Here is a 9,553-nt window from a genome sequence, read left to right on the forward strand (position 1 = left end):
CTAAAGCACAACTCTCTGGAGAAAATCTGACAGAAATTTTCGAAAGAGAAGGAGACATGGCCGAAAATAATAACAATGCAAGGAAGATGCTTGGTGACTTCACTGCACCAAATTCCAATTTACATGGAAGAAGAATCTCAATCCCTGCCATTGGAGCAAACAACTTTGAGCTAAAACCACAATTAGTTTCTCTGATGCAACAGAACTGCAAGTTTCATGGACTTCCATCAGAAGATCCTTTTCAGTTCTTAACTTAATTCTTGCAAATCTGTGATACAGTTAAGACCAATAGGGTTGATCCCGAGGTCTAGGGGTTCATGCTTTTCCCGTTTGCTGTAAGAGACAGAGCTAGAATATGGTTGGACTCTCAACCTAAGGATAGCCTGAACTCTTGGGATAAGCTGGTCACGGCTTTCTTAGCCAAGTTCTTTCCTCCTCAAAAGCTTAGCAAGCTTAGAGTGGATGTTCAGACCTTCAGACAAAAGGAAGGTGAATCCCTCTATGAAGCTTGGGAGAGATACAAGGAACTGACCAAAAAGTGTCCTTCTGACATGCTTTCAGAATGGACCATCCTGGATATATTCTATGATGGTCTGGCTGAATTATCTAAAATGTCATTGGACCATTCTGCAGGTGGATCCATTCACCTAAAAAAAACGCCTGCAGAAGCCCAAGAACTCATTGACATGGTTGCAAATAACCAGTTCATGTACACTTCTGAAAGGAATCCTGTGAAGAATGGGATGCCTCAAAGGAAAGGAGTTCTTGAAATTGATACTCTGAATGCCATATTGGCTCAAAATAAAATATTGACTCAGGAAGTCAATATGATCTCTCAGAGTCTGAATGGATTGAAGGAATCATCCAACAGTACTAAAAAGGCATCTTCTGAAGAAGAAGCTTATGATCCTGAGACCCCTGCAATAGCAGAGGTGAATTACATGGGTGAACCCTATGGAAACACCTATAAATCCTCATGGAGAAATCATCCAAATTTCTCATTGAAGGATCAACAAAAGCCTCAACAAGGCTTTAATAATGGTGGAAGAAATGGGTTTAGTAATAGCAAACTTTTTCCATCATCCACTCAGCAACAAACAGAGAATTCTGAGCAGAATCCATCTAGCTTAGCAAATATAGTCTCTGATATATCTAAGGCCACTGTGAGTTTCATGAATGAAAAAAGGTTTTCCATTAGAAATTTGGAGGCACAAGTGGGCCAGCTGAGTAAAAGGGTCACTGAAACTCCTCCTAGTACTCTCCTAAGCAACACAGAAGAAAATCCAAAGAAAGAGTGCAAGGCCATTGATTTGACCATCATGGCCGAATCTACAAGGGAGGAGGAGGACGTGAATCCTAGTGAGGAAGACCTCCTGGGACGTCCAGTGACCAATAAGGAGTATCCCTTTAAGGAACCAAAGGAATCTGAGGCTCAATTAGAGACCATAGAGATTCCATTAAACCTCCTTCTGCCCTTCATGAGCTCTGATGAGTATTCTTCCTCTGAAGAGGATGAAGACATTACTGAAGAGCAAGTTGCTAAATACCTGGGTGCAATCATGAAGCTGAATGCCAAATTATTTGGTAATGAGACTTGGGAAGATGAACCTCCCTTGCTCACCAATGAATTGAATGCATTGGACAGGCAGAAATTACCTCAAAAGAAACAGGATCCTGGTAAATTTCTAATTCCCTGCAAAATAGGCACCATGACCTTTGAGAAGGCTCTGTGTGATCTGGGGTCAGGAATAAACTTAATGCCACTCTCTGTAATGGAGAAACTAGAGATCTTTGAGGTGCAAGCTGCTAGAATCTCATTAGAGATGGCAGACAACTCAAGAAAACAGGCTTATGGACAAGTAGAGGACGTGTTAGTGAAGGTTGAAGGCCTTTACATCCCTGCTGATTTCATAATCCTAGACACTGGGAAGGATGAGGATGAATCCATCATCCTTGGAAGACCCTTTCTAGCCACAGCAAGAGCTGTGATTGATGTGGACAGAGGAGAGTTGGTCCTCCAACTGAATGAGGACAACCTTGTGTTTGAAACTCAAGGATCTCCTTCTGTAACCATGGAGAGGAAGCATGAAAAGCTTCTCTCACTGCAGAGTCAACTAAAGCCCCCACAGTCAAACTTTAAGTTTGGTGTTGGGAAGCCATAACCAAACTCTAAGTTTGGTGTTGAACCCCCACATTTAAACTCTAAGTTTGGTGTTGGGAGGTTCCAACCTTGCTCTGATTATCTGTGAGGCTCCATGAGAGCTCACTGTCAAGCTATTGACATTAAAGAAGCGCTTGTTGGGAGGCAACCCAATGTTATTTAATCATATCTATTTTATTTTCTTTTTGTTATTTTGCGTTTTATTAGGTTGATGATCATGTGAAGTCACAAAAACTACTGAAAAGTCAAAAATAGAATGAAAAATAGCATTGAAAACAGCACACCCTGGAGGAGAGCAGTCTGGCGTTTAACGCCAGAAACAGGCACCAAGCTGGCGTTTAACGCCAGAAACAAGCATCTGCCTTGCGTTAAACGCCAGAAACAAGCTACATTTGGGCGTTTAACGCCAGAAACAGGCAGCAGTCTGGCGTTAAACGCCAGGATTGCACAGCAAGGGCGTTTTACACGCCTCATTGGAGCAGGGATGTTAAGTCCTTGACCCCACTTGATATGTGGATCCCACAGGATCCCCTTAGGATCTGTGGATCCCACAGGATCCCCCACATCTTCTTCTCTCCTTTTCACACCTCTTCATAACTCTCTTCCCCAAATACCCTTCACCACTCACCTCAATCACTCTTTCCCATCACTTCTTCACCACTAACATCCATCATCTCTTCCCCATAAACGCCACCTACCTTCAAAATTCAAACTAATTTCCCTCCCAAACCCAACCCTAATGGACGAACCCTACACCCTCCCTCACTCCTATATAAACCCCTCACTCCTTCTTCATTTTCACACAACACAACCCTCTCTTCTTCTCCTTGGCCGAATACATCTTCTTCCCCCATCTCCTCCATTTTCTTCTTCTTCTACTACTTTCTTTCTTCTTTTGCTCGGGGACGAGCAAACATTTTAAGTTTGGTGTGGTAAAAGCATAGCTTTTTATTTTTCCATAACTATTTATGGCACCTAAGGCCAGAGAAACCTCTAGAAAGAGGAAAGAGAAGGCAATTGCTTCCACCTCTGAGTCATGGGAGATGGAGAGATTCATCTCAAAAGTCCATCAAGACCACTTCTATGAAGTTGTGGCCAAGAAGAAAGTGATCCCTGAGGTTCCTTTCAAGCTCAAAAAGAATGAGTATCCGGAGATCCGACTTGAGATCCAAAGAAGAGGTTGGGAAGCTCTCACCAACCCCATTCAACAAGTCGGGATCCTAATGGTTCAAGAGTTCTATGCAAAAGCATGGATCACTAGGAACCATGATCAAAGTGTGAACCCGAATCCAAAGCATTGGCTTACCATGGTTCGGGAGAAATACTTAGATTTCAGTCCGGAAAATGTAAGGCTAGCGTTCAACTTGCCAATGATGGAAGAGAACGCACGCCCCTACACAAGAAGGGTCAACTTTGATCAAAGGTTGGACCAAGTCCTCATAGACATATGTGAGGAAGGAGCTCAATGGAAAATTGACTCAAGAGGCAAGCCGGTTCAACTAAGAAGGCATAACCTCAAACCAGTGGCTAGGGGATGGCTAGAGTTCATTCAACGCTCAATCATTCCTACTAGTAACCGGTCTGAAGTTACTATAGACCGGGCCATCATGATCCATAGTATCATGATTGGAGAGGAGGTGGAAGTTCTTGAGATTATACCTCAAGAACTTTACAAGGTGGCTGACAAGTCCTCCATTTGGGCAAGGTTAGCCTTTCTTCACCTCATATGCCACCTCTGCAATTCGGCTAGAATTGACATAGAGGGAGAAATCCTCATTGAAGAGGACAAGCCCATCACAAAGAAAAGGATGGAGAAAATAAGAGATCATGGACCTCAACATGAGCAGGTGGAAATTCCTCACCATGAAATCCCTGAGATGCCTCAAGGGATGCACTTTCCTCCACAAAACTATTGGGAGCAAATCAACACTTCCCTAGGAGAATTAAGTTTCAACATGGGACAACTAAGGGTGGAGCACCAAGAGCACTCCATCATCCTCCATGAGATTAGAGAAGATCAAAGAGTCATGAGGGAGGAGCAACAAAGGCAAGGAAGAGACATAGAGGAGCTCAAAAGCACCATTGGTTCTTCAAGAAGAGGAAGACGTCACCCTCACTAAGGTGGACTCATTCCTTAATCTCCTTGTCAATTTATTTTACTGTTTTTTTATTTTTGAAATTTACGTTTTATTTATGTTTGTGTCTTTACTATATGATCACTAGTGTCTAAGTGTCTATGCCTTAAAGTTATGAATGTCCTATGAATCCATCACCTTTCTTAAATGAAAAATGTTTTAATTACAAAAGAACAAGAAGTACATGGTTTCGAATTCATCCTTGAAACTAGTTTAATTATTTTGATGTGGTGACAATACTTTTTGTTTTCTGAATGAATGCTTGAACAGTGCATATGTCTTTTGAATTTGATGTTTATGAATGTTAAATATGTTGGCTCTTGAAGAATAAGAAAAAAGGAGAAATGTTATTTGATAATCTGAAAAATCATAAAAATGATTCTTGAAGCAAGAAAAAGCAGTGAATACAAAAGCTTGCAGAAAAAAAAATAGCGAAAAAAAGGAGAAAGAGAAAGAGAAAGAAAAAGCAAGCAGAAAAAGCCAAAAACTCTTTAAACCAAAAGGCAAGAGCAAAAAGCCAATAGCCCTTAAAACCAAAAGGCAAGGATAAATAAAAAGGATCCAAGGCTTTGAGCATCAGTGGATAGGAGGGTCTAAAGGAATAAAATCCTGGCCTAAGCAGCTAAACCAAGCTATCCCTAACCATGTGCTTGTGGCGTGAAGGTGTCAAGTAAAAACTTGAGACTGAGCGGTTAAAGTCAAGGTCCAAAGTAAAAAAAAAAAAAAGAGTGTGCTTAAGAACCATGGACACCTCTAATTGGGGACTTTAGCAAAGCTGAGTCACAATCTAAAAAGGTTCACCCAATTATGTGTCTGTGGCATTTATGTATCCGGTGGTAATACTGGAAAACAAAGTGATTATGGCCACGGCCAAGACTCATAAAGTAGCTGTGCTCAAGAATCAACATACTGAACTAGGAGAATCAATAACACTATCTGAACTCTGAGTTCATATAGATGCCAATCATTCTGGACTTCAATGGATAAAGTGAGATGCCAAAATTATTCAAGAGGCAAAAAGCTACAAGTCCCGCTCATCTGATTGGAGCTAAGTTTCATTGATATTTTGGAATTTATAGTAAATTCTCTTCTTTTTATCCTATTTGATTTTCAGTTGCTTAGGGATAAGCAACAATTTAAGTTTGGTGTTGTGATGAGCGGATAATTTATACGCTTTTTGGCATTGTTTTTACATAGTTTTCAGTATAATTTCGTTAGTTTTTAGTATATTTTTATTAGTTTTTAAATAAAAAACACATTTCTGGACTTTACTATGAGTTTGTGTGTTTTTCTGTGATTTCAGGTATTTTCTGGCTGAAATTGAGGGACTTGAGCAAAAATCAGATTCAGAGGTTAAAGAAGGACTGCAGATGTTGTTGGATTCTGACCTCCCTGCACTCAAAGTGGATTTTCTGGAGCTACAGAACTCCAAATGGCACGCTCTCAATTGCGTTGGAAAGTAGACATCCAAGGATTTCCAGCAATATATAATAATCCATACTTTGCCCGAGTTTAGATGACGTAAACTGGCGTTCAACGCCAGTTCTATGCTGCATTCTGGAGTTAAACGCCAGAAACATGTTACAAACTGGCGTTCAACTCCAAGAGAAGCCTCTACACGTGTAAAGCTCAATGCTCAGCCCAAGCACACACCTAGTGGGCCCCGGAAGTGGATTTCTGCATCATTTACTCATTTCTGTAAACCCTAGTAACTAGTTTAGCATAAATAGGACTTTTTACTATTGTATTTACATCTTTAGTTTCATCTTTAGATCACGTTTGGAGGATGGCCTCTCGGCCATACCTGGACCTTCATCACTTATGTATTTTCAATGGTAGAGTTTCTACACACCATAGATTAAGGTGTGGAGCTCTGCTGTTCCTCATGAACTAATACAAATTACTATTATTTTTCTATTCAATTCAAGCTTATTCCGATTCTAAGATATTCATTCGCACCTCAATATGAATGTGATGATCGTGACAGTCATCATCATTTCCAACTATGAACGCGTGCCTGACAACCACTTCCGTTCTACCTTAGATTGAATGAGTATCTCTGGGATTCCTTAATCAGAATCTTCGTGGTATAAGTTAGAATCCATGGACGGCCATTCTTGAGATCCGAAAAGTCTAAACCTTGTCTGTGGTATTCCGAGTAGGATCTAGGATGGGATGGCTACGACGAGCTTCAAACTCGCGAGTGCTGGACGTAGTGACAGACGCAAAAGGATCAATGGATCCTATTCCAGTATGATCGAGAACCGACAGATGATTAGCCATGCAGTGACAGCGCATTGGACCATTTTCACTGAGAGGACAGGATGTAGCCATTGACAACGGAGATGCCTAACATACAGCTTGCCATAGAAGGGAGTATGAATGATTGGATGAAGATAATAGGAAAGCAGAGGTCCAGGAGGAACGAACGCATCTCTATACGCTTATCTGAAATTCTCACCAATGAATTACATAAGTATCACTATCTTTATTTTATATTTATCTTTTAATTATTAAATCTCTATAATCAATTGAATCCGCCTGACTGAGATTTACAAGGTGACCATAGCTTGCTTCAACCCGACAATCTCCGTGGGATCGACCCTTATTCACGTAAGGTTTATTACTTGGACTACCCAGTGCACTTGCTGGTTAGTTGTGCGATGTTGTGACAAAGAACTAAGATTATGAACGTGCGTGTTGAGTTTTTAGCGCCGTTACTAAGGAATGGAACTGTCACAATTTTTGCGCACCAAGTTTTTGGCGCCGTTGCCGGGGATTGTTCGAGTTTGGACAACTGACGGTTCATCTTGTTGCTCAGATTAGGTAATTTTATTTTAATTTTAAGCTTTTTATTTCTTATTTTCCAAAAATACAAAAAAAAATTTCTTTTTCGTTTTTCCAAAATAATTTTCGAAAAATCCAAAAAATAAAATAAAATCATAAAATCAAAAATAATTTTGTATTTCTTGTTTGAGTCTTGTGTCAATTTTTAAGTTTGGTGTCAATTGCATCTTTTTATTTTTCTTAAAAATTTTTCGAAAACACATGCATTGAGTCTCTTTCTTGTTCTTCATGATCTTCAAGTTGTTCTTGATAAGTCTTCTTGTTTGATCTTTAAAATTTCTTGTTTTGTGTCTTTTCTTGTTTTTCATATGCATTCTTGAATTCTTAGTGTCTAAATATTAAAAATTTCTATGTTAGGTGTCTTGCATGTTTTCTTTTATTAAAAATTTTTCAAAAATACATACTTAATGTTCATCATGATCTTCAAAGTGTTCTTGGTGTTCATCTTTGCATTCAAGGTGTTCTTGCATGTTTCCTTTATTTTGATCCAAAATTTTCATGCATTGAGTCTTTTTGATGTTTTTCTCTTTCGTTGTTAAAATTCAAAAATCAAAAAAATATCTTTCCCATATTTTCTCATAAATTTGTCGAAAATTTGAGTTGACTTTTTCAAAACTCTTAAAAATTAAGTTGTTTCTTATGAGTCAAATCAAATTTTCAATTTAAAAATTCTATCTTTTTCAAATATTTTTCAAAAATCAAATCATTTTCATCTTTCTTTTATAAATTTCGAAACTTTCAAAATTATTTTCAAAATCTTTTTCTTATTTTTATTTCATATTTTCGAAATTAATGCTAACAATTAATGTGATTGATTCAAAATTTTTAAGTTTGTTACTTGCCTAATAAGAAAGGTTCAATCTTTAAACTCTAGAATCATATCTTTTTAGTTTCTTGTTAGTCAAGTAATCAACTTTGATTTCAAAATTCAAATCTTTTCAAATTTCTTTTTTTAAATCTTTTTCAAATTAAGTTTCAATCATATCTTTTTCAAAATCAATTTCAAAATCTTTTCCAACTTCTTTTCTAACTTCTTATCTTTTCAAAAATTGATTTTCAATTCTTTTTCAATAAACTACTTGACTTTTTATTTGATTTTAAAAGTTCACTATTTCAATCATATCTTTTTCAAAACTACCTAACTAATTCTATCTCTAATTTTCAAAAATTCCCTCCCTCTTTTTCAAAATTCCTTTTTAAATTAACTAATTATTTTAAATTTAATTTAATTTGATTCAATTTTCCTTTCTTAATTTTTGAACTTTAATTTTTATTTTTTTATTTTAAATTCAATTTAAAAACAAAAATATCTTTCTTTTCTTTTCTAATGATTTTCGAAAATTCTTCTCCCTCACCTCCTTCTATTTATTTATTTATTTACTAACACCCCTTTTTCACCCAAGAATTCGAACCTACTCCTCACCCTTGTGTTTGGATTCTCCTTCTTCTATTCATATCTTCTTCTACTCACATAAAGGAATCTCTATACTGTGACATAGAGGATTTCATATTTTCTTTTTTATTTTCTTCTTTTTCATATGAACAGGAACAAGGATAAGGACATTCTTGTTGAAGCTGATCCCGAACCTGAAAGAACTCTGAAGAGGAAGCTAAGGAAAGCTAAAGCACAACTCTTTGGAGAAAATCTGACAGAAATTTTCGAAAAAGAAGGAGACATGGCCGGAAATAATAACAATGCAAGGAAGATGCTTGGTGACTTCACTGCACCAAATTCCAATTTACATGGAAGAAGCATCTCAATCCCTGCCATTGGAGCAAACAACTTTGAGCTGAAACCTCAATTAGTTTCTCTGATGCAACAGAACTGCAAGTTTCATGGACTTCCATCAGAAGATCCTTTTCAGTTCTTAACTTAATTCTTGCAAATCTGTGATACTGTTAAGACCAATGGGGTTGATCTCGAGGTCTACAGGCTCATGCTTTTCCCGTTTGCTGTAAGAGACAGAGCTAGAATATCTTTGGACTCTCAACCTAAGGATAGCCTGGACTCTTGGGATAAGCTGGTCACGGCTTTCTTAGCCAAGTTCTTTCCTCCTCAAAAGCTTAGCAAGCTTAGAGTGGATGTTTAGACCTTCAGACAAAAGGAAGGTGAATCCCTCTATGAAGCTTGGGAGAGATACAAGGAACTGACCAAAAAGTGTCCTTCTGAAATGCTTTTAGAATGGACCATCCTGGATATATTCTATGATGGTCTGTCTGAATTATCTAAAATGTCATTGGACCATTCTGCAGGTGGATCCATTCACCTAAAGAACACGCCTGCGGAAGCCTAAGAACTCATTGACATGGTTGCAAATAACCAGTTCATGTACACTTCTGAAAGGAATCCTGTGAATAATGGGACGCCTCAGAGGAAAGGAGTTCTTGAAATTGATACTCTGAATGCCAT

General features: G+C 38.0%; 2 non-coding genes across 2 annotated transcripts; both read right to left on the bottom strand.

Annotated features, from left to right (window-relative positions):
* Positions 1 to 449: 449 nt before the first annotated feature.
* LOC112725997 (small nucleolar RNA R71) lies at positions 450 to 557 on the bottom strand. The gene has a single exon (XR_003165071.1). It is a non-coding gene; the product is annotated as a small nucleolar RNA R71 (small nucleolar RNA).
* Positions 558 to 9,212: 8,655 nt separating this feature from the next.
* Positions 9,213 to 9,320, bottom strand: LOC112725887 (small nucleolar RNA R71). Its single transcript, XR_003164967.1, has one exon. It is a non-coding gene; the product is annotated as a small nucleolar RNA R71 (small nucleolar RNA).
* Positions 9,321 to 9,553: the final 233 nt, after the last annotated feature.

The sequence above is a fragment of the Arachis hypogaea genome, chromosome 11 (genome assembly GCF_003086295.3).
Source record: "Arachis hypogaea cultivar Tifrunner chromosome 11, arahy.Tifrunner.gnm2.J5K5, whole genome shotgun sequence".
NCBI lineage: Eukaryota > Viridiplantae > Streptophyta > Magnoliopsida > Fabales > Fabaceae > Arachis > Arachis hypogaea.